The sequence below is a fragment of the Haemaphysalis longicornis genome, unplaced genomic scaffold, assembly GCF_048455015.1.
Source record: "Haemaphysalis longicornis isolate Haplotype H1 unplaced genomic scaffold, Haemaphysalis longicornis Haplotype H1 scaffold_5, whole genome shotgun sequence".
Lineage (NCBI taxonomy): Eukaryota > Metazoa > Arthropoda > Arachnida > Ixodida > Ixodidae > Haemaphysalis > Haemaphysalis longicornis.
In genome coordinates, this window is record NW_027526385.1 from 192,109,472 (window position 1) to 192,132,840 (window position 23,369).

Genomic DNA, 23,369 nt, shown 5'->3' on the forward strand with positions numbered 1-23,369 from the left:
CCGAGGTACCAAATGCTTATGCCGAGGTACCAAATTGATTTATTTCTGAGTTTGGATATATATTTACTCCAACACAGGATAATAGCCAACTCAGAATTCCTGCCTGCTTTCAATTAATGGGCTTCCCTGAAGAGAGTAGTTATATAAAATCCCTAACCCCTGTGATTTGTGGGAAGTATCTTTGAGCAAATGCGGGCCCCTTATACGCTGACCCCACTTGATACGAATAAAGCGTGTTATCTAGGGGTCGGGGATAAATATTACTCAGAATTAAATCACAACTAGCGTGGTTGTATTGTTGTGGTGCTAACAGAAAACATCACGCACGGTCCTAACATATGGCAAGTGAGTTTTGTAAACAAGGGAAGTTGTCGATAAAATTTAACGAACCCACACTTATTTATTCTTTGAGTTGCGAGGATGGAAGGGCGGGTGTGAGATTATTGACGAACAGAAGTATGGGTTTGTTGCTCTTTCAATGAAGTTCTCAAGACCAATTTATTATTTATTGTATTGCGTTTCCTCCCCCGGTTCCTTCTGGGTCCATTCTTGCCATGTAAGTGCCAAGCTGGAGGGGTAGGGTGTGAATCAAAAGGAGATGTACATAATATTTTTAAAATATTTTAAATCCCAAAGTACAAACTAGCGCTCTGATTCTTCTTCCCATTTAGACCGAACGTGTTAGTTTCAAGTCAGCATTGAGGGGACAGAAAAGCTGGAGGTGCGGGAGTGGGACGTGGCTGAAGCACCAATTTCAAAATATTACCCAATCTCAGATCACAAACTACGCTGTTTTGTTTTTTGGACATGTTTAGATTGTGATTACAAGATATCCTGTTTTGTTTCTTAGAGACATTTACGCTACACCCTTAATCATCACACCACTGTTTAGGTGAAGAAAAAAAGCGCAAAGGTATGAGCGAGACAGAAAAGGAGGCTAATAACTAGAAAGCAATGCTAACTGACCAAATCACACGGCCTCGTGTTTAGTTTTGTTGCGCACGTTTGAGCGCCGCCCCTGTAAATCATATTTGGCGTCGTTCGTCAGTGGCTTCAAAGCGCAGCCACGCTCATACCTTAGCGGTAGCTTTGAAGACCATAGTGTTTGTTAGATTACTCGAGAGCAAAGAAGTACCAAGATGACTCTGAATAATGTGAGTTGGGTTGCTTTCGCGATAGTAAAAAAAAAACACAGCAACAGATTCAGGAACAGCGTGAGGTAATCACACCGTCTCCCAACAGAAGGTGCCAGAAAAGTACAATTTATAACGTTCCATTATATTCATGGTACTATATTCATCAAAACACGAACAGGTGCGTCAGTTCATACGCAGGTCAGCTGACCCTTTTTACAATATTTCAGGCAAAGAAAATATAAGACCTACTGATTTCACTTCTTTACTTTTGCACTGAATAAAAATGCCTATTTGAGCTCATTCTCCACATCAACACTGTAGAACGGAAATGCTAGTTCTCTAGGTGCAGCATTCCTTTCGAGTTTGAGATATATATTGTTAGACATCTTCCCTTTGCGAGGGCTGTATTTTCAAAAATCCCCCATAACATTTTCTTTCTTTCATTGAACAAATTAAGGAAACTCAGGGCATTCTCATGAGAAACATTTATAAAATCTGCGTATACAAATGCTAGATCACTTGTAGAATACGTAGGAACAAGTATTTCACTCCCAATACAGAAACCATTTTAGCTTTGTTTAGAAAAACTGCGTTAAGAAGCTTCAGAGTATTGAAACGGGGCACCCATACCAGCAAAAACAACTGAAGTGTGTGAATTGCTCTGAGGTATAAACAGTATTGTATGAAAAATATCAAGGTGCCATTGACCTACCTATGTTGGAATTTAAAAATACAGCCATACTGCTGATGTAAGACGTGTTCGAAATGTACTCCCAAAATTTCATCCTCTAGAATCTAACACTTCAGGAGGCCATTCAAAAACCTGTACATGCTTAACCTACATTGCGGTGAAATATTTTAAGAATATTTCACCATAAAAAGGTGGCTTTCCAATGCGCCTTAAAATGATCATTTCAAAGTGGTTTTTATGTTGAGGATATGATATATAAACTTGTCTCACCTATATTGGCTAAGCTTTAAACATGCCATAAAATTACAACCATCTTCCTGCGAGGGAACCCTGGTGTGATGCGACGCATCCGGGGGGTTCGTTTGGAGTGACGCTGGTATTGGATTGTGCCACACCACTCGCTGAAGGGAACGTCGCTTCCATCACGTCTTCATCGGAAGAATCAAGTCAAGCATGTAGTCGTCAAGTAAAGTGACGCGAAGTCGAACGACAGCGAGCGCTGACTGAACCGCCTCAGCGCGATTCCCGCTTTATATTCACAGCGCCTCAAGGAGAGGAGACAATGGAGGAGAGTCGCGCATGCGCCACTTGCCCGACGGGAGCGGAGCAAAGCGAGCGAAGCGCGCGCACACAGCTGTTGTTTATGATAATGAGACGGAGTGAGAGCGTTGCGCGCAGAGCTGTCGGAGAGAAGACGGGAGGAGAGTCGCGCATGCGCAGCAGGCGTGCGGACGCCGGATTACGCCGACGCAGGAGGGACATGCCTCAGAGCAAGAGATGCGTCACATTTATTAATCTACATTGGAGATTTCCGCCGTAAAGGGTTTGTCAAGGCGAATTGGTGAAAGAACTTTTTACACCTTTCTGACGGCTATGTGCGCGAACGAATACCACTTTTATATCAAAAACTAATAAGATGGTCAAACATTGGCGAGAATATAATTTCCCCTTTCCCACTCTGACGGCTTGAAATTCCGAACGCGCTGTCTTAGTGAAGGGCAGCGTTATAATACAAATGCAGTGCCTGCATTAGCAAAAAAACACAAAGAAAATTAACAAAACAAGCTGTGGCCACGACTTCCGCGATCAGGTGCTAACGCGTCGCGCAGTGCCCCGACCGCTGATAAGGGAAGCCATGGAGCAACCATAACCTCATGCATAGTGGACGAGTAGGTTCATTCGGGACCGTATAAAAGTTGTTTTATTTCTAGACAGATCAGCACCTCTACTCGAATTAAGTTTATTCCTCATCATCTAGAAAGATGAGGCTACTCAACATCCCATGATCACATGGTTTCACCTTGCGAATTAACTCTACATCAGGCACCTCGCGTCGAGTTTCTGTTTAATCAACTTAATTTCATTTATTTGTTTCACCAATTGAGCCTTTCCTGTCCTTTTTCTTTTCTTCCTTTACTAAGACATAAAGTCATTATTCCACGGTTATTTATTACTGAAATACCAACAAGCGTTTCACTCGGATATTCCCAGAACCCAAGCAAAGTTTTTACCGCGTACTTTCTCACTTGGTAGTCCCATATATCAACAGTCAAGCTGCTCTCGGTCGATGCTATCATCTGATGGGGAGTGTTAGCGCGGGCACAGTGATGTGGAGATGGGGGGAAAGGACCACGCGCACGTAAAGGAACTAGCAAGTAAAGAATTCTTGAACTAGACGTTTTTACAGGCAAAACACTTCTGAACCATTTATTCTGGAGATTGTTCATACTTGTCAATCTTGTCGTGCAAAGAGAAAACTTTAGACGTTCTTGAGGCAAAACATCAATACATGAGTGATATGCTCACGGCTCTTAACTAAAATACATAGCTGCTTGGTTTTTTGAAAAGCAAATAATACGCTTTTTAAAAATTATTTTGGCATAAAATTCAAAAAGTGCTCATGGCCTCATCCCAATATTTCAAACGCAAAGAAGTTACAAAATATTCCAGTAGATGATGACAGCACTGGAACACTGCAAAATTAAGTAAGCGGGAACAGGATTCGGTCTGCTGGATTGGAGAAGTTCTACGACACTTATTCTTTCGATTAGGGAACGCCAGGCCGATTTGCTGTTAACATCAGCGCTCAGTCCGCGTTCATTCAGAGACGCCAATCCAATTGTTTACAATCTCGCCCATATCAATATTGTGGGAAGGTTTTGCTTTATAGATGGACAATTCACAGTGAGTGTTCAAACTGCCTATAAAATATGTATCAACCGCTACTTCTCATTTTGGGTTACCACAATGCAAATAGCTGAACCGCGCTTATTATTAGAGAAAAATGTCAGCCCCAATTTCCGGGGTGCAAACCAAAAAAAAAAATTTCACGTTGTAATTTGCTGGAATTCCCGCCATTACACAATACACCCACGCAGGGAGCATTACGAACCCCTCAGCAGCCCCTGTTAAATTCTCAACCCTTAATTGTTTCTCGAATGTAGCACACAGCACATGCAGAAAGACCAACAAAAGTAAAAGATGAAGTGACGGATTGTGTATCCATGTGTCTGGGCCCACATGGAGTTCATTATAACCTCCACTCGTGCATATTGCTTGTAATGAAGAAATAACGCAGTCTCCTAGCTGTCACCGTTCCAGTGTTATATTGTAGTGCGAAATCACGTCAAGCGGACATCTGCCATTTATAGAGTTTGTTTGTAGTTTTGGTGTATTGTTTATAGCAATGAGCGAGTCTTTGAGAATGTTTGTCAACAAAGCTTCAAAGGGCTTTCTTATGGCCGAATATAGGCTTCCCTTGTGTTGTTTGCGACAGGCTTTGGACGTTAGTATTTTGGCACAACATTTAAGGCGTAATCGAAAGTAAATCACCTTTATAGCCAACATCTGTGCTGTTATGCAGGCCAAATATTTCCTTTGATTCCTTTAAAGGACTACTGACATGAAATTTTTGTGTTACGTTTTTTTCTCGTTGATGGGTGCCTATTAGCCTACTAATCCTAGAATGGCATATTAGGCGGTCGGTCGTAGCGTAAAAAATGATTTATCGCGTCATTATTTTTATATCAGTTTTGGTTTCGACAAAACAAACGCCGAGCGGCCGCCATGGCAGGAAGTAGCACCTGACGTCACTATTCTTGTTGCACCACTGCGGTTTCGACGTGCGCGCGAGCGCACGCGCTCGCCCAGACCGGCCGAGGTCTTCACCATCGCCGCGTGCCCGAAAATCATGATGCCATGCCCAAAACCATGACATGTGCACACGGTGTAGCAGCATGCGCGTAACGCAGCCAACGCGCCGGCCGTTGTCGGCCGTTTGGGGCAAGTATCAGATCATGCCATGCTCGCCCGCTCTGTGCTTTATCGTGCGGGCAGAGATTAAAAAGGATTTAAAGTATGGTATACTGAACGGCTACAGTTGCAATTTGCCAGGAGATACCTCCTGGTAAAAAGGAAGCATTTTACATAGTTATCTCAGCTTTGAAATTGTGTGTCACTACTCCTTTAATCTCAGACATTTAATGATATTCTGAAATAAGCACGAAAGCGTAGAAAGACAAAACGCGGAAAGACAATTTGTTACTAGGAATTACCACCGAAGTGCGCGGCATATGAACCAGGAATTTGGTTTATTGTTTCATTTATTGGAAGACAATGTAAAGTTGCATTGGCGTTAGTTGTGCTCACGGTAGCCCCAAAGAAGTCTTCACTGGACAAAATCTCCCAAAGATTTGAGCTGTCAGTTGCGCGTTTGTTTCATGCTGGCTTTCCTAAGGATATATTAGCTTCGGAATCGGATAGCCTCTTGAGTCAGGGGAACGGCGGCAGTTGTGATATACCAAACACCAAGAGAGCCTGTGGATGTTCTGTATGCGCAGAAGTTTTCGCACCAAAATGTTTGCGCAGAATTTCTATATGCATGGCTTGCGTCCCTTCACAAAAGCAGGCACTATTATCCTGCAATGGGAAAGGGAACGCAAACTGAAACCGTTGCGCTAACACGTTTGCCCCATTGTTTGTAAGACCCAGATTAGGTGTTGTGTAGCAATGGCGCCACCTTTTTGTGTAAGCTTTTACATCGACGAGAAATGTAACTCCGAAGCGTGGTTGGTGTATGGCTAATTTATTTATTGAAATATATTTATCAAACAATATCTCTCGGAGCACGGCAAACATTACCCTGTGAAAAAAATGCTCCTCATCAACCAATGAAAACACAACACCCCTGCTCCTGCCCGACCACTGGAAGACGCCAGAGCTCGCGAGAGTACTTTGAGTGCAGTTAGAAGTGCTCCTGTTCGCCCAATGGAAAGCGCTGGGTTAAAACGCCTGTCTTCTATTTCTTTCATTGTAGTTGACTTGTATCGGATGAATGTTTTTTCTCTGCCCAACGCGTTAATTATTCTGAAGCGTCACGAACGCCTTATTAGGAGGCTTGGGGATGTTTGGGAGGCTCACAAAGTTCGTGTGGATATTTTCTTCAGGCTGTAAGACATACAGTACTTGAAAAAAAACATCCCCCTCGCGAGGGGCACGATCAAATGCAGAGCATTTCTGCGGGGGGGGGGGGGGGGGGCGCACCTGCAAGTCGTATGGATTACGTATTGGTTGTTGTTGTTGTAATGGTTGTCTTCCAGCGTAGACATTGTCGATGAAGTCGATGGTGAAACGTGCCGTGAACCCCCTGCCGCGGCTATGACGCAACATGGAGCGGCTATGACGCAACGTGGCGCGGCTATGACGCAACACAATCCAACACAATCCACTTTAATCCAATCCAATCCAAATCCAAGCCAATCTAAGCCAATTCAATCGAATCCAATCCAATGCCCCTCGCGAGACAGTGTTATAGCGCCGAAATCGCCACCACGCGAACGCGTGATGCTGACGTCACGATCACGCCACAGATGTTAGCGACCGCAGCGCGCGCGAACGACATATGTGGTTTAAGCGCGAACCGACCGCGGCGAGAGAGCGCGATGCGAGCGCACCACCTGTTCTTGCGCGCGAACCTAACGCGGCGAGAGAGGGTGTTGCGCACGTCCCCACCTGTTGTGCGCCCGAACCGAACGCGGCGAGAGAGGGCGTTGCGAGCGGAGAGAAGGCGAGGAGGACGCGGGGGAGAGGGCGCACCTCTGGCCGACGGTTGAATGTGTCAAGGATATACGGCACGTTCGTAACCTTCCGTTCTGTGTATGCTTTGTGGCTCAGTTGGTAGAGTACCGTGCACCTTGCGTTCCGCCCGCAGAGTCGTAGGATCGAAACCTGGCGGCGGCAAGTATTATTTTTTTATATAGTGTAGGGGGAGCGATGCGGACGCGGACTACGGACGCCAATGCGGGTGACATCGTGAGTTACTGAAATGCTCTGCATTTAAAAAAATTGGCCATGTTACCGTGGGGGAAACCCTGAGGAGGATGCGAAGCAGCAGTGGGGGTTGGTTGTTGTGAAAGTAGAGTTGAAGTATGTAGTGTGAGTATAGTTGGTATGTCGTATTACAATAAGGATACGCATGGGAAGGGTGGTATGAATGTCTTTAATTAGGGAATGTAGATAACGTCTAGTTGTGGTGTTTCGTTTCGCCTTGAGTATGACTTCAGGGGGCGGCAGAAAGTTAGATGGGCAGATGAGATCAAGAAGTTTGCGGGGATAAATTGGTCACAGTTGGCACAGGACCGAGGTAATTGGAGAATAATGGGAGAGGCCTTTGCCCTGCAGTGGGCGTAGACAGGCTGGTGATGATGATGATGATGATGATGATGATGATGATGACCTCCTTGTGGTCCATGAAGTATAACGTCAGTCGATGTTTCAGTAGCGGTTCCAGATGTTGGGGCTGATGCTGTTGGCTGAACTTGCGTCAGCACTCACGTAACGGGGATGTTGGCACTGGCGTTGACACCTGCACTCATCCTAGCAGCAGCGTTGCAGAACCGGCGAAGACAGGGGTCGGAAGCTGACCAAACGGCGCGTAGCGCGTGTGCACACCTGGTTTATACGGCTGGTAGGAGGATAATGGAGAGACGCGCATGCGCAGTGGAGTAGCGCGCAGCGCGTGTGCACCGCAGGAGTATGGAGGAGAGACGCGCATGCGCAGTGAAGTAGCGCGTTCGGCGTGTGCACACCTGGTTTATACTGCTGTTGATACGGCTGTGAGGAGGAGATGGAGTAGAGACGAGCATGCGCAGTGGAGTAGCGCGCAGCGCGTGTGCACCGCAGGAGTATGGAGGAGAGACGCGCATGCGCAGTGAAGTAGCGCGTTCGGCGTGTGCACACCTGGTTTATACTGCTGTTGATACGGCTGTGAGGAGGAGATGGAGTAGAGACGAGCATGCGCAGTGGAGTAGCGCGCAGCGCGTGGTCACACCAGGGGAATTGAGGAGAGACGCGCATGCGCAGTGGAGAAGCGCGCGGCGCGTCTGCACACCTGGTTTATACGCCTGTGAGGAGGACAAGGAAACCTGCTCTTCTCGTGGCAATACTGTCGATTCAGGAGCAATTAAATGGTAAGACACCACCGGGCGTTCAGCAAGCCGAGCATGCGCATGGGGGCGGGGGGGGGGGGACTGTAGATTGCCCAACAACAAAAACAAGGGAGGGACATAGCCCCGACCATGAAATGCTTCGCATCTAAAGAGTTCTATTGTAATGAGAGGGATTTATTTGCTATGGGGCCACAGGGTATTTTCCAGCGACACAGAAATGGTAAAGCGGTTCCCAGGGAATCGATGTCTAGCCGAGCCTCAACCTCGTTCACTTCCTTCTCCAACTACGGTGCTAATGCAGGCATGGTATTAACGCCTGGCGTGTAATATTGGCGTAACATTTCCCCGGTCCCAGACGAAGCCCCCTGGGCAAGTCAACTTACACTGCGTTCTTGGCAACCTTTTAGGCGGGCAACACGCAACACGTGTCATTTTGGATTGTCGGCTACTTGAAGTTAAGCGTGAAATAACATGCGCAACATAACCGAGACGCTCCAGCACAACAAGCGGGGCGACGTAATACGAAAGAAGCTTCTCAGATAGCCCACGCTTTTGAAAGGGCGTCCATAGCCACACAAAGGTAACATCATGTCGGCGACTGTCAAATGGCTTCTTGTAGCGCTGTTGCGACGCGAGAGTTCGCAGGAAAACAAGTCGACGGGCATCTTCAGCTAGGCAGAGCGTCCTCACCAACGAGGGTTCGTCAAGCAGAGAGAAAGGAAGCATGATGTCTAGGCAGCGACTAGGTTGACGGGGGTAAAGAATGAAAAATGTGGTCTAACCAGTGATGTCATGCTTCGCAATGTCGTATCCGTATTTAATGAATGGCAACAGCTCGTTCACGTTTATGTGGTCCGAAGCGACGTACATCGATAGCATGGTCGTGAATGTTCGGTTGGTTCGTTTTGTCAGACCGTTGGTCGCAGGTATTATGGTGCAGAGTGGGGAAATTGCATGGCACAAAGGCGAAGAAGCTCTTCAACTACCGTCGCAGTGAATTGGCACCCACGGGCACTGATTAGGACTTTCGGGGGCCCCTGGCGTAGCAATATGTGCCCTAGCAAGAAGAGCGAGATTTATGTCGCAGTTGCAGAGTGTAGAGAGGCCGTCTCAGCGTAGCGCGATAAGTAATCCACGGATACAATATTCCAGCGGTTTCCCTGTGATGAGCGCGGGAAAAGACCCAACAAGTCTATGCACACTTTTTAAGAAGGACGATATGCCTGGTCCACAGACTAAAGTCGGCCTGCAGGGACAGTGGTAGGAGGTTTGTAGCGTTGACATTTGGTGCAAGAACCCACATTGCGCGCACTAGTTTTGCGCATGTTCGGCCAAGAAAAGCGCTGTTGGCTGCGGTGAAGAGTTGTCGTGAGCCCCATGTGGCCTTAAATTACGTCATCGTGCATAGTGTTCAGAACAGCGTTGCCAAGGCTTTGTGGTACCACAAGAAGAATGCGATAACCGACGGCGAAATAGTTCCCTTTGAAAAGCAAGTCATTGTGGAGGCAGAAACGGCTAGTAGGGCTCGACAAGGCGGTCCAAACTCCTGTTCTTGCGTTGTTCTCATTTGAACACAGCTATATCGGGGAACGCCGTCGACACCAAAGCGAGGCACTCATCAAATTTGTCAGCATCTGAGCCCGTTGATTGTAATGGCAGCCGAAAACGTCAGCCGGCATCGGCATGCTTGTGGCCCCTCTTGTACGACACCGTGAAAGCCTATTCCTGTAGTTGGAGAGCCCAGCGCGCCAGTCGCCCACACAGATCTCAAAGGCTGATGAGCCGGCAAAGAGAATGGTGGTCTGTGAAGCTTGTGAAGGAATGTCCATAGAGGTAAGAGCGAAATCGTTGCGTGGCGAAAACGACCGCAGGACACTCTTGTTCCGTGACTGTGTAGTTCCGCTCTGGCTTACTGGGTGTTCGGCTCGCATAAGCAATAGCATGCTCGCCGTCACTGTGACGTTGAACAATGGCTGCCCCCAGTTCAAAATCACTGGCATCGGTGTGCACTTCCGTTGGTGCTTCGGGATTCAAGTGACGAATCACCGGCTCCGACTTTAGGATATGCTTCAGGTGGCGAAAAGTGATGTCACAGTCGGAGCTTCATTTGAATGGGACGTTCTTCTGTAGAAGGCATGTGAAAGCGTAGGGGATGTCGGCAAATCCGGGATTAAAATGGCGAAACTGGGAGCATAGTCCCAAAAAGCTGCAAAGTTCCTTAACAGAGCACGATTTTTAAAGCGGCTGACGGCTGGAATTTTTGCGGATCTGGTTGGACGACCTCTTTATCGACAACGAGCCCGAGTACAAGTGTTCGCCTTTCGCCAAATCGGCATTTCTTCGAGTTTAGGATGAAATAAGCCTTGTCCAAACAGTCGAAAATAGTGGCCAAGCGAGCGTTGTACTCTTGAAATGTGCTACCAAAAATCACGATATCATCAAGGTAGACATACACACTTCCCATTTAAGTCCACGAAAGACAGTGTCCATAAAGCAATCAAACGTGGCAGGGGCGTTACAAAGTCCCAAAGGCATTACATTTATTTCGAAAAGTCAATAGGGTGTGACAAAGGCGGTCTTTTCTTTATCGTCGGGGTGCACTGGAATTCGCCAGTTGCCTGATCGTAAATCAAATGTGGAGAACTATGAAGCCGAATGAAGACAGTCTATTGCATCATCTATCCGGGGCAGTGGATATACATCCTTCCTGTTAATTTTGTTATGGCACCGGTAGTCAACGCAGAAGCGCCATTAGCCATCTTTCTTTTTGACCAAAACCTCCGGCACGGCCCAAGGACTTGAGCATTCTCTAACCACGCCAATCTGCAACATCTCGTGGACTTGTTCGTTAATGACTCGTCGCTCGGAAGAAGATACGCGATAAGATTTTGCCGCATGGGCAGGGCTGTTCCAGTGTTAATTAAATGGTGGGTTCATGCTTTCGGTACAGGCGAGCGTTGATGTTGGCGGGAGAAATCAAACACTCTTGACTACCGCTAAGCACTTCTACTAATGCGCGACGTTTTTCTGGGTCAAGGGATTCATTTAACCATAATCGCTAACTTGGCAGGGTTCATCGGGATATTATTAGAAGGAGAATCTAAGGTTTCTGTCAAAACCACCCCTGAAGAAGACGCGTTTTCGGAGAATTTGGCAAGCTTCAGGCCCCGGGGAATCACGGCGAGCTCAACAGAGTAGGGAACTGTCCACAACACGGTATGTTCGTGCACAACCGAAACAACTGACCGTGGCATCAGAATGTCTTTCTTGGCACAATTCAGAGCAACTGGTTCGACCAATCATTCAAAGCCACCTACGCCAACTCCAGGGCAAAGAACAGAAACAAATGCGGCCGACCTCGCTGGTATGATTGGTATCACCCTATACGCAGAAGGCATGTTTAATGCAAGAAGAGCATTTCACAAGGGAAGGTAGCATGGTGCCGTCCACGTGCATTTCTCCGTTGCGACAGTCAACGATTGCCCCGCACTGCTTCAAGAATTACAGACCAAAAATGACATCATGCGTAGATCGCAGAAGCACTGCATATTGCGCTCCGAAAGTGTGGCCGCCAAACTAAGCATTCACTGAGCAATCCCCAAGAGGGCACAGGCACTCAAAACCAACACCCCGAAAAGTCATCATTCGGTTCCAGCTAAGCATCACTTTACTGCCAATGTGGGCTTTGAAAGCTAAACTCATGACACACACTGTTGCTCCGGTATCAATCAAAGCCATTGTTCCGGTGTCATCTACCAATACTTCAACTATGTTTTTTACTATATATACAGGCGAAGGTAGTTCCGATTGAGACTGTCCGCTAAGAGGCATACTACGCTATGATTGTGCTGCGGCCTCACCTTCATTAGCCGCACCAGCTAGTTTTCCGGCGGCGGTTACCGACGCTCGAAATGTGATGTGAAGGGGCACTGTGACGCCGGCCTGTGCGTTGTCTGAATGAGCCATGTTCATTTCGGAATGCCGCCTTAATCTGTTACTTTAGCCTTCTTCGTGGTTGCAGTGTTTTTTGCCTGCTTGTGTGTGTCAGCGCAATTACACGAGTTCATGGCCAGTCCTGGCTGCCCTTGTGCGCTTTCTTCATTGCCATGGTTACCGCACTCTACGTTTCTTTTAGTGCTCGAGCAAACACTTTGCCCAAAATATGCTATGACATGTACTGGCCATACATTCATAACGTGCATTGCCTCTAAATTTCAGATATTATCCTTCGCAGGAAGACATGCTTCGATGTACTGATGACTGAAGAGGGTCCGGTGCGTATAAAATTCTGCAAGGGTAGCGCTTGTTTAGAGGAGGTATTTTTATGGGAAGCAAGGCCGGCGAAGCCTTATTTTTTCAGCTTTTAAAGTATGGGTAGCAGAGAAGTTGTGGTCTCAAGTAAGCTGCGTATTATATTGGAGAGCACCAGTTTTTTTGGGGGGCAATGTAGGTCAAGCTGTCGAGACTAACGGTACTGAAAACTTTACTTCAGATAAATCCTCCCTATGCACTATTTTATTCCAAATCGTCTGAATAACAGTAAGAAGAAGCATTGCGAGTGTGTGCTTCTAGAGGCGAGAAATATGCGATAAAGCAAAATGAGCAGAATTTGTCGCGCAAGCCTTGAGAATGTTAGTATTAGGAAATCCATCAGTCGTTTCTTTCATTTATTTTACGTAGAAAGTATGCGTTTGGGGAAGTTTTGGCACACACAAGCACTCTTTCCGGGACGGGGACCAGAAACACTACAGACGCCGTAAATTGTGTACTGCATTCAATATTTCAAGCATCAATTCACTTGTTAAAGAATTCTTGTGGTAAAATGTTGCAAGATTTGTTGACATTCAGAGAACTTATTTTCTTAAATGTCATTTTCACGGTAAAATATTGTGTGTCTAGCTAACCAAAATAACATTACCTGATCTTTTTCTTTGCCCCTTGCTAACGCACACAAAGATTTTTGTTGACACAGACGATGGCCGGTGCGTATTATTAAACGCAGAAGCTATGACCAAAGCACGCCACGACACTTTATGGATATTATGAATCCGCAAGAACTACACGTCAGATAATATTTTCTGAATGTTTTACAAAAACACACTTTTGTAAGAATGCAAAGCTGTGGATATTGCAGTGCATGTCCGCCAGGTAAAAAATAGTGAGAAACGAAGAGAATTACAGGTAGGTCGACCACGCTGCAAGAACTACATCCAACCAGAGGGGGAATCCCTGTTTTTCTGCACTCGTTTTGCAGAATACGTGTCCGAATTTGCTTTCAGCAACAGCCTCACGGTACATACTGAGGTTAAGTTACACTAGAGTACTAAGTAATGTTAAGTTTAAGCACCAGCAGCTGCGCAATGTTTACTCTATTCAAACGTGGAAAATATCGGGAGAAGAAAAGTACCAGCGCTATTATTTGTACCTTTATGAAACATCCCATTTAGGACGTAGTTGTCTATTTAAACAGTGTCTGTGTCATTAGAAAAACATCGTTTTCGCCACTTCTACTGGGGTAGGTTTGTAATACCCATGCCTAAACTTTCGGATGGTACTACCAAGGCACCATTGTAGTAATTATACCAGAGTTACGTAGATTTAGACAAATAAAATATACCCCCCTTGATGACCTTTCAAGATTCTCTTTTAGCCCTTTGGGAAACATGTAGGCTATAATCCTGTTTTCTAGTATTTGCAAAATCGTGACTTACCGACTTTTAAAAATCTATGCTGCAATCAAACGCTACCAAATATAGGGTTGGCTAAAATTTATACAAGCCTTAGAAAATTAACCAAATTTAACAGGGCCTATATACGCTACATAAGCATGACGATCAGGCAGAGCGCATTTAAAAAGGTGTGTGCGCATTTTGTTTAGGGTGTGCTGTAAGGCAATACTTCACAGTATTTGTATTAGGAGTTCGTGTATCTTTCGCCGAACTCCGAATAAATAAACAAGGATCGAAACAGCGAAGAATTTGTACAAACGTTTATTACCATACAGCATTCCTAATGTTTCTTAAAATATTTATGTTTAGCGGTTGCGTGTTTTCACAAAAGGTATATCTTTACAAAAAGTCACAAAGATGCATTTTGTACCCGGGCAATTCCTTTTTTATACTGCAATGCAGAACAGACGGGGTCATAATACTTGAGCAAATATTAACAAATCGTTCTTTTCTAAAATCTAGATCACATGGTTTGTTCTCATTTGTTACGTTTAAAAAAAGGTCCCCATAGCACCAAAACAGCATGCTTTCGTTGCATCCAGTGGTGTTACATTTTAAACAGCCAGCCTTCATTGTGAATTTGGAGAAAGCAATGTCTGCCAGATTTCGTATTTCATTGTTGGGCGGCCGGCCATTCATCACACGTGTCATCAATCAAGGCGTAAAAAGCACGCGGAATATGCAAAGCAGTAAAGTTACGTCGCATGTTGACCCTACGAAGTAGTGTTCAAGTGAATTTAGAAGAGCGTAGTAGTGATATCAATGAAAACCTAGAAAAATGAGCGTTGTACCACGTCTGAAGGACGTATATAAGGGATGTCTGGCAATGATACTAATGCAGAGGAGCTACCCATCAATAAGAAATACTCCATGTCGGCAAGAGTTGGAATACCTGTTGGATACCTAAGTCAATTTACGTTTGCAGTATCACAGCTTTTCTTAGTGAATGCGGACAAAACCTGCCAAAATGCTTCTATGCCAGTAGTCAGAAATCTAAATAACAAGAATAAATATAATATACATACACTTGTTAACTTCACACTTTTCTTTTTAAGGGGCAAAATGCTAAAACATCTCGAAGAATAAATCTGCATTCAGCATGAGGCCATTAGGAGCAAGAAATCTAACGTAGAATTGTACTGGCTGGGTTTAACTTGCCAAGCCCCATTGAAAAACCAGTTGGCCGCCCACGTTACTAAAAATACTTGCCTGCTACCAATGCGTGCTGCTGGCGATTTCTTAAAGGATGGCACTTCACACCTTAATAAACTGCAAGCAATATTATTTGCGCTCGCGGGGCCATAAAACAAATCATGTTAAGGGTAAAATTTAGGGACAAAAAACGTTCGTCCTCGATCACGGTGAGAGCCCGGAGGGTTTATACGCTATTTGAAATGTTGAGAAGAAGCTATAGGGCTCGCTGTGTAAGAAATGCAGTAACGACGGGCGAGCTATGTAGCGCGTAATAAAAGGGGTGTGACAGGTAGCGTGCATTACGCGACCAGCAAGTGCGGCCGTGTAATACGAGGCAGTCACCACGAGTGCAGTGCCCCCTTGGGTAACCGACTGGCTACCGAGAGACGGGATAAGGAGAACGGGGTGGCCGCAAATGTACTGGTAGGATGAGTGAAGACATTTTGGGTCCAAGGAATGGACGAGGAATGATAGATAGGAGGGTTTACGCGTGATTTAGAGAGGCGGTTCTCGTGCACAGGAAATAACTGCATTGATGATGACGACTACGATGATGTGTTTTTATTCAGGCTGTGTATAAATGCAGAATGAGATGTGGAAAGGAAAAGTATCATATGGAAAATTCTGTATTCTGCGTAAGGGTAAGCAAAATTTATTTGTTCTTTCTTTTTCTCTCTATGTTATTGTTCGGTACCCCTCTAGGGGTTTGTGTTTAAAACCATTTCAATTTGTGAAAATTTTTTCCGAAATTTTTTTTCACTAAAAACAAAGTCACTGCCAAAGAAACCATCCGCCAGCATAATTAAAAGTTCTGATTTCAAAACTTCTGGAAAAAAAATAACAGGTCCTCTTTAGATATTCGTAAATGCCACGAGCCCTTTATATATTATTTGGGATTCGTTTGCGTGTGACAACCTCAGTTGCGGTTTCGATATACCTTAAAATTCGAGGACATCGGATAATGGATGGTCTAGGTGGCGACTATCAAGTAAATTTAAAAAAAACGATATAGAGGCTTGCACGTGCCGAAGCCAAATGACCTCGCACATCTACAACCGACTACCTTTTCGCGCTGGCCTTTTCCACTGACAGCTTAAACACACAATTTTAATTCGTGGTCCAACACACATAAAATGGGTGGCCTTTGCCCATTACCGCGTTGCATTGCGGCATAGTTCGACGACGTATCTGGTTGACTGATGACCGTGTCGGTATAAAACTGTTCTTTAACTCAAAAAAGAAACATTTAAATTCTCCGCTGTGGAGTGTCGACTGGCTGAATGATGTATTTTCTAACATCATACGTATTGAAAAGCAGGGCGCTAAGTTGCTTCTTCCTGGTTTTCTCGGAGTAGAAAAGCGCCCCATTGTTCTGTAAAACGGACGTGATAACAATGGGTGAAAAAACAAAAATGTAGTCAAGGTTTGCTCAGAAAAAACTGTGGTGATAATTACACACGACAAATATTTTCACACATGTCGCCTAAAAAAGGGGCAGATGGCTGGTTTGGAAGCTGTGAGCCTGTAAGAATGGCAAAACGAACAAGGTTATTTATTGATGTTTAGAGGAACACCGCATGGCTAGGTATATTTGTATTTATTTTTGTTGTTTTTTCTGAATAAGCATTAAAGCATCGTCCATGCACGTATCATGCGTGTTCTGTCGCTGTACATATAGCAATGTCCACAATTACAACCTTGCCAACGAGCTCAGCTGTATTTGCTACGTTCTAAGATGTTAATGGCGTATTTTTGCTCGAACTTTACGTAGACCCGAAATCATTTTTATTGTTTTATTCCTTTTTAGCACTCGTATCATCGACCAATAAGCAGCCCACACTTTTATTATTGCGCAACTTTCTCAACTGAATGTTTGTGTCTGAGCATACTTTCACTCCATTTTTAAGCTAACTCTTTACGCACCATATTAATTCAAGATTATTTTATTCACCGTAACTAAGTCCGCTGTGTCGATCGTGCATTCGCGATAACAAAATATTTAAGAAGCTTGCCTGGACTCAGTTCTAGTAATCGGTCCCGGTTGTTACAAATCGCACCTAGTAATCAGAGATATAGTAACTCACAAAATGTCCTCTGGCCTGAGTCATTGGGTGAAAGCTCCTACGAGGTCGTACTAACAATGTTCATTAAAATTATCAAGCACATTTTCGTGTGCTACCGGGCAACATTTTTGATCCAGTGTTGAGCAGGGGGGGGGGGGGTAGTTATGACACCAATTCAACGTGCAAGTTCACGCTACTCTCGAAGGGCGACCATACCCTTCCTTATCTTAAATGTACTCAAAGATATTCCGCATTCGTTATTTGTGAGGCCTTCCAGCAGCGCTTGCCCCTTTTCTTCGCCACCAAAGAATACAAAGCTAGTCAATCTTCGGCAAAAATGATACGAAAGTGATAAACTGCCGTAACCAAAACCTTCATGTCCCGCATGTTACTATTCTTTCCTAACGCTGTCATCACCAGGCTGTCTACGCCTGCAGCAGACCAAAGGCCTCTCCCATTGATTTCCAATCGACCCGGTTCTGTGCTAACAGCAACCAATTTATTCCCGTAAAAGCTATAATTTCACATATATATCTGACCTGGCTACTTTGCTACTCGGAATTGCTTCTTTCCGCACTCCCTTGGTTCATACCACTCTACTCCGGTGTATTTGTGTTTACATTACTAAAACGTAGTCGTGAGACAGCCTGGCACGCTGACCTGCACTGATTATATCGGCATTTACCCTCTGTGTTGTGTTTTGCTCTTTAAACAAAAAAGACAGGTAATAAAAATCCTCGGAATCAGTGATGAGGAGACAGATACAGCAGAATACATGAATCATATTTAAAGCACGCTCACTACTTTCTGATGAATCTTGACACACAAAAAATATGAAGGCTATTTTTAAAGATGGTAGTCTTTCTAAGGCTACCTAAACGCAGGCATTTGGGTTTGTCTGCATGTTTTTTGGTCTCACTGTTGAAAAGATAATTCATTAGAACTAGTTACACCTAGGACCCGCTGTAGTTAGCCACCACACGTATCGACAGGGCACAGGATATACGCAATGTGCTACAGAGAAAACCAAGTGAACATCACACAAGTTCACAAAAATACAAGGTCCGGAGCACCGAAGGCTCTTTAGATAAATGACCACGGCACAACGTCCACACACCAGAGTTCACGCGTGGGAATCAACATAAAAACCGGAAACGTTTACACACATCAGTTATACTCTGTACTTTTTTCTATATCCGTATATAGAAGCATGCTCAGCCAATCAGCCTAAACAGCGCCTTGGCCTTCGAACGTCCAACTCCCTTCCCAGACAACACAAAAGTGTTACACCTTACTAATAAGGCACTATACGCCAATAAATGATGTTATTGGCGACCATGATGAAGCGAGTCGACCAAAGCAGGATGAAAGATTCTTTCCGCAACGCCACCAGCTCATGCTGCAGGTGCTCTATGGTCATTCTACGAACGCGCAACAGCGGGTACATGGCACGCTCAGGTCGTGCCTGCAAGGCGGTTGCACCTCGCTGGTGCCAAACAACAAAAGCACCCACACACAGCAGAAAGGCAATTAACGGATCTCTCGATTTGGTGTCGGCTCCCAACCTATGCTCAAACATCTTGCTGAGTAGAACCCAAGAAGTTGCCGCCACCCGACACACAAAAAGAGCATGCCCTACAGTATCAGTGCGTTCGCACTGCGGGCACCGGACAGAGCGAACCACACCAAATACGGCAAGGCGGTACACGTCGGCAAGGCTCTTCAGCCCCGCAGCCACCCCAAATATCAAATGTCGGCAAATAGCGATGCTGACGTTAACTGTTGCCAGCGCGCCCCGCGGGACTTCTCTTTTTGCCGGTCAGCCAACTGCCCAATAGCCAAATTCTCGCCCACGTCAGTTGCAGATAAGGCCAGATGTCCAAATCTGGGTTGCTCAGCTGAAAGCCCTTAAGTCGTTTAGTAACGTACCTGTGGAAAGCCGGTGGCTGCACGGATGTAGTAAGCGGCTCATCATAACACAACGAGCAGGCACTACCCAAGAAGTAACGTAGCAGAGCCTGCCCCGGGTACTCACCATCATCTACGAGCTCTCACACACCGCGCAACCTTAGAACACTTTACATCGATTTGAGGCATGGTAAGTTAAAGCCCCCCATGCTGTGGGGCAGACACAGCAGAGCACGCGCAACCGACTCGGTTTTGCCAGCTCAGAAAAAGGACCAAAATTTTGTGGCCAGTTGACGGGTTGTGTCCCGAGGTGGCCGAACCACCCCCTCCGCGTGAAAGATCGCCGCTGAAATGCACGATTCAATAGAGAGTTTTAGCATAGCGGCTCCCGTACGCTACGCTAAGGTTAGCGGGTAGCGGGACCGGACTGCGTATGCGCGCGCGGGGAGTGCGAGGAGGTTGCCCCTCAGCGGAGGGAAAGAGCGGGCATGGCCAAGGCAGGCCGCACCGAAGTAATCCACCCCACCGTGACGAATTTGCTCTCCCCAGTCGCGCCCCGCTACCCGCCGCCGTAGCGTTAGCGGACGATAGCGTGCTCCGTCCGCTAACGCTAACTCTCTAATAGAGAGTTTTAGCATAGCGTGCTCCGTCCGCTAACGCTACGGCGGCGGGTAGCGGGGCGCGACTGGGGAGAGCAAATTCGTCACGGTGGGGTGGATTAGTTCCGCGCGGCCTGCCTTCGCCATGCCCGCTCTTTCCCTCCGCTGAGGGGCAACCTCCTCGCACTCCCCGTGCGCGCATGCGCAGTCCGGTCCCGCTACCCGCTAACCTTAGCGTAGCGTACGGGAGCCGCTATGCTAAAACTCTCTAATATTAGAGAGTTTTAGCATAGCGTGCTCCGTCCGCTAACGCTACGGCGGCGGGTAGCGGGGCGCGACTGGGGAGAGCAAATTCGTCACGGTGGGGTGGATTAGTTCCGCGCGGCCTGCCTTCGCCATGCCCGCTCTTTCCCTCCGCTGAGGGGCAACCTCCTCGCACTCCCCGCGCGCGCATGCGCAGTCCGGTCCCGCTACCCGCTAATCTTACCGTAGCGTACGGGAGCCGCTATGCTAAAACTCTCTATTAGAGAGTTTTAGCATAGCGGCTCCCGTACGCTACGCTAAGGTTAGCGGGTAGCGGGACCGGACTGCGCATGCGCGCGCGAGGAGTGCGAGGAGGTTGCCCCTCAGCGGAGGGAAAGAGCGGTCATGGCGAAGGCAGGCCGCACCGAAGTAATCCACCCCAACGTGACGAATTTGCTCTCCCCAGTCGCGCATGGCTACCCACCGCCGTAGCGTTAGCGGACGGAGCACACTATGCTAAAACTCTCTAATAACGGGCTGCGTGGTTGTATAAGCATTGTAGTCTGGTGCCTCAAACCACACGCGTTTCCGCGTAAGGCAGCTGTGGCATCGAGGCACCGGCCATGGAGCAGTAGAAAGCGGTAAATTTAGGTGTACTTGAGAAAACCTCTCGGGTGTTATTTTGAGAGTTACTAAACGGGCGACGAACTGCATTATTGTTGAGCGGGAAAGAGAAGGGAGGCGTTACATAGCAGGCACTCCAGTCGGCTGTCGTATTTCGTCTACATTCGAAACGAAAGCTGGAGACATACGGCCATTTTTAGATAATCTTTTCATAAGCCTTCGACCTGCAGGGCTCTAAATTTGTCCTCGATGCCACCTTTTCAAACGCAGTCTTTACAGGATGGAAATCACCGATCGGCATTTATTTTGTTTTATCTCCGAAGTATTTAACGGCATCACGAACAAATTTATAGGCCTGCAAGAGAACGGCTGATGAAAATGGCTGATCGAAAAAATATCCTTGATATTATTTCTATTGGACATTTTTATCAGCCATCTTCTGGCAGGCCAATGAATTTATTTTTGATTCCACCGTTCCAAAACGTACTCCTCACAGTGCGGAAATGACTGATCGAAATATATTTTGTTGTAACTCCAAAATATATCATTCCGAAATTTCTAGTAAAAACCAAGTGGCGTACACCTTTGTATCACCAGTAGCCATGTCTTTTTGCTGATGTATTTTCAACTACATATTATGAACGGCTGCAATTGTTTTCTTTATTTATAGCCATTGACTAGAGTTCGGAGGATGAAAATATACGAGAAGTATAAATGCTTGGTTGGATTCTGCAAAAGAAGGAGATGCGTACCCACGCACCGCTTTGTGAAATGTTGGCTTCCAGAAAGGCCTAATGAACACAGCAGGAATGATGTAGATGAATCAGAGGAGACCAACACCACAGAAATAATTGACACCACCGACAATAAAGGATGCAAACTCGCAGAAAATGTTAAACCCCTGGGTACTGAAGCAAATCAAACGCAAGACGTAAAGATTCCGCTCGTCTAGAGGGTAGATTCTTACTCTGAAAATATAAAAAATGTAATAAGTGGGGAAAAGTGAAACGATACGCATCGTGCGTACATTTTGTAGCACGTCCTAATGAAATAAACATGAATGCGTAAAAACAAATGCACATTGCTTTTTCTTTACCCACGCTGAATTTTTTCTCAGGGACTTTGGATCATGTGCAGGAATCATTTTGTCATACACGGTCGTGCAGAGGTTCTCTACTGTTATATTTCAATCAACATATACGATGGTCTTTGCGCAAGCCTAATGTTGAATAAACTTTAAAACTGCAGAACATATGTCCTTCGTCTTCAAACTATGATGATTAAGTTAATAAAATATGCCACATAACCAGAACGTGAATGGCGTGACTCATTTACGAATTTACTTTTTTGTAGTAATGGACGGAAAGGCGAAAACACTAGAAAAGCGCAGACACCCACTTCATGCCTATCAGAAATGTCGACTAAATTGTGGACCCAAATATTTACTTGAGCATATCAGTTCATATGACCGGTTGTCGCGATTTAGCATGAAACCGATTATAAGCCGCGCAAGCAGAACAAAAAATTGGTAGCTGCTACGCCGAGACTTAGACGGAATCTACACATGGCTGGCAGAATATGGAACAAGTGGTGCCAACTACCGTCTATTCCATAAAGTGCTGGATAGTGCCGTTCCTCCGGTTTATACCAACGATCAGCGTTCCTCTTTGGCCATTCGATGCAGTGATCTCCCTACACCCCCCCAGGGGGTGTGTTGACCCCCCCTAGTTTTTCTGGACACCCCCCCTTCCCTTGAATCCCCAAATTTCACTCTTGTCAGTCCTTGTATGGACCTTTTTCAGTATCAATCTGCGCAAGCGCGGGCTGCCCGTCTGCTATTCATGACAGTAGCCTGATAAATGGCGAGAAATTAAAAAAAACTGAATACGGACCTTTCATGGTAAAAAATGAATTTCTCTACATTTGTTTTTTTCTTAGATTGAATAGAAAGCACCGCCTCTCAGGTGTATATTGCCGCGAACTATGCATCGGGTTTGTTTATTTGTGTTTTGCTTTTACCGCCCGGCTGCGCCGGTCTGTGTTATCTCTGTGCCAAGGAAAGCGCGTGTTCCATTCTTTCTTTCTGTGCCACATGTGTTATCTGTTCTGATAGGGAGAGCATTCCGATCTAACGTGAACGGCCCGGAATAATCTTCTTGGACCTACAATGTTCTCGATGCGAATCGACGGTTCGAGAACCACGCGCGCCGAAAGATAAAAAGCTGGCAGAGCAGATGCCGGGGTATTCGATTTCTGCGACGCTCGCCGACGCAAGTCACTTTGTTGACCGCTGCTTCGCCGCCTCTGTATTCTTTTGAGTTGTTAGGGGAGCACAAGTTCGCTCCAATAAACTTGTTTCTCCTTCAAGACAACTGCGTCGTCCTTGGCTTCGTGACAATATATATATATATATAGAAAATAAAAAACGTACATCACGGAGATGAGCGTTTGGTTAACAGACGTCTATTATTTAACTAGTGGGATAAAAAAACAGCTTTTCTAGTTTATGAACCCCCCCCCCCCCGAGCCATTGAGACACCCCCCCTTGATTCGATGCCTGGGGAAACCCCTGATTCGATGTCATCCGTCTTCACTCAAGGAATGCAAGTATTTTGAACATACAAAAATGTTGCCAAATAGTTGATTTGTTGAATAACACACGGAGGTAGCGTAAATAGTTGGTTTCTGAAAATCAGTTGTCGTTTGAAGCGCATTGTTGTGTTTTTCCACAGAGTG

General features: G+C 45.9%; 1 long non-coding RNA gene across 3 annotated transcripts in view; it reads left to right on the top strand.

Moving 5' to 3' along the window:
* The window catches only part of LOC144139575 (uncharacterized), a 36,875-nt gene extending 15,167 nt beyond the window's left edge, over positions 1–21,708 (top strand). The window contains exons 3-5 of one of the 3 annotated variants that reach the window (XR_013316277.1): positions 12,492–12,547; positions 15,766–15,837; positions 21,304–21,708. This is a non-coding gene — a long non-coding RNA (uncharacterized LOC144139575). The remainder of the gene's footprint in view (positions 1–12,491; positions 12,548–15,765; positions 15,838–21,303) is intronic. The other 2 variants (XR_013316276.1, XR_013316278.1) reach the window with 2 other exon arrangements.
* The last annotated feature ends 1,661 nt before the right edge of the window (positions 21,709–23,369 follow it).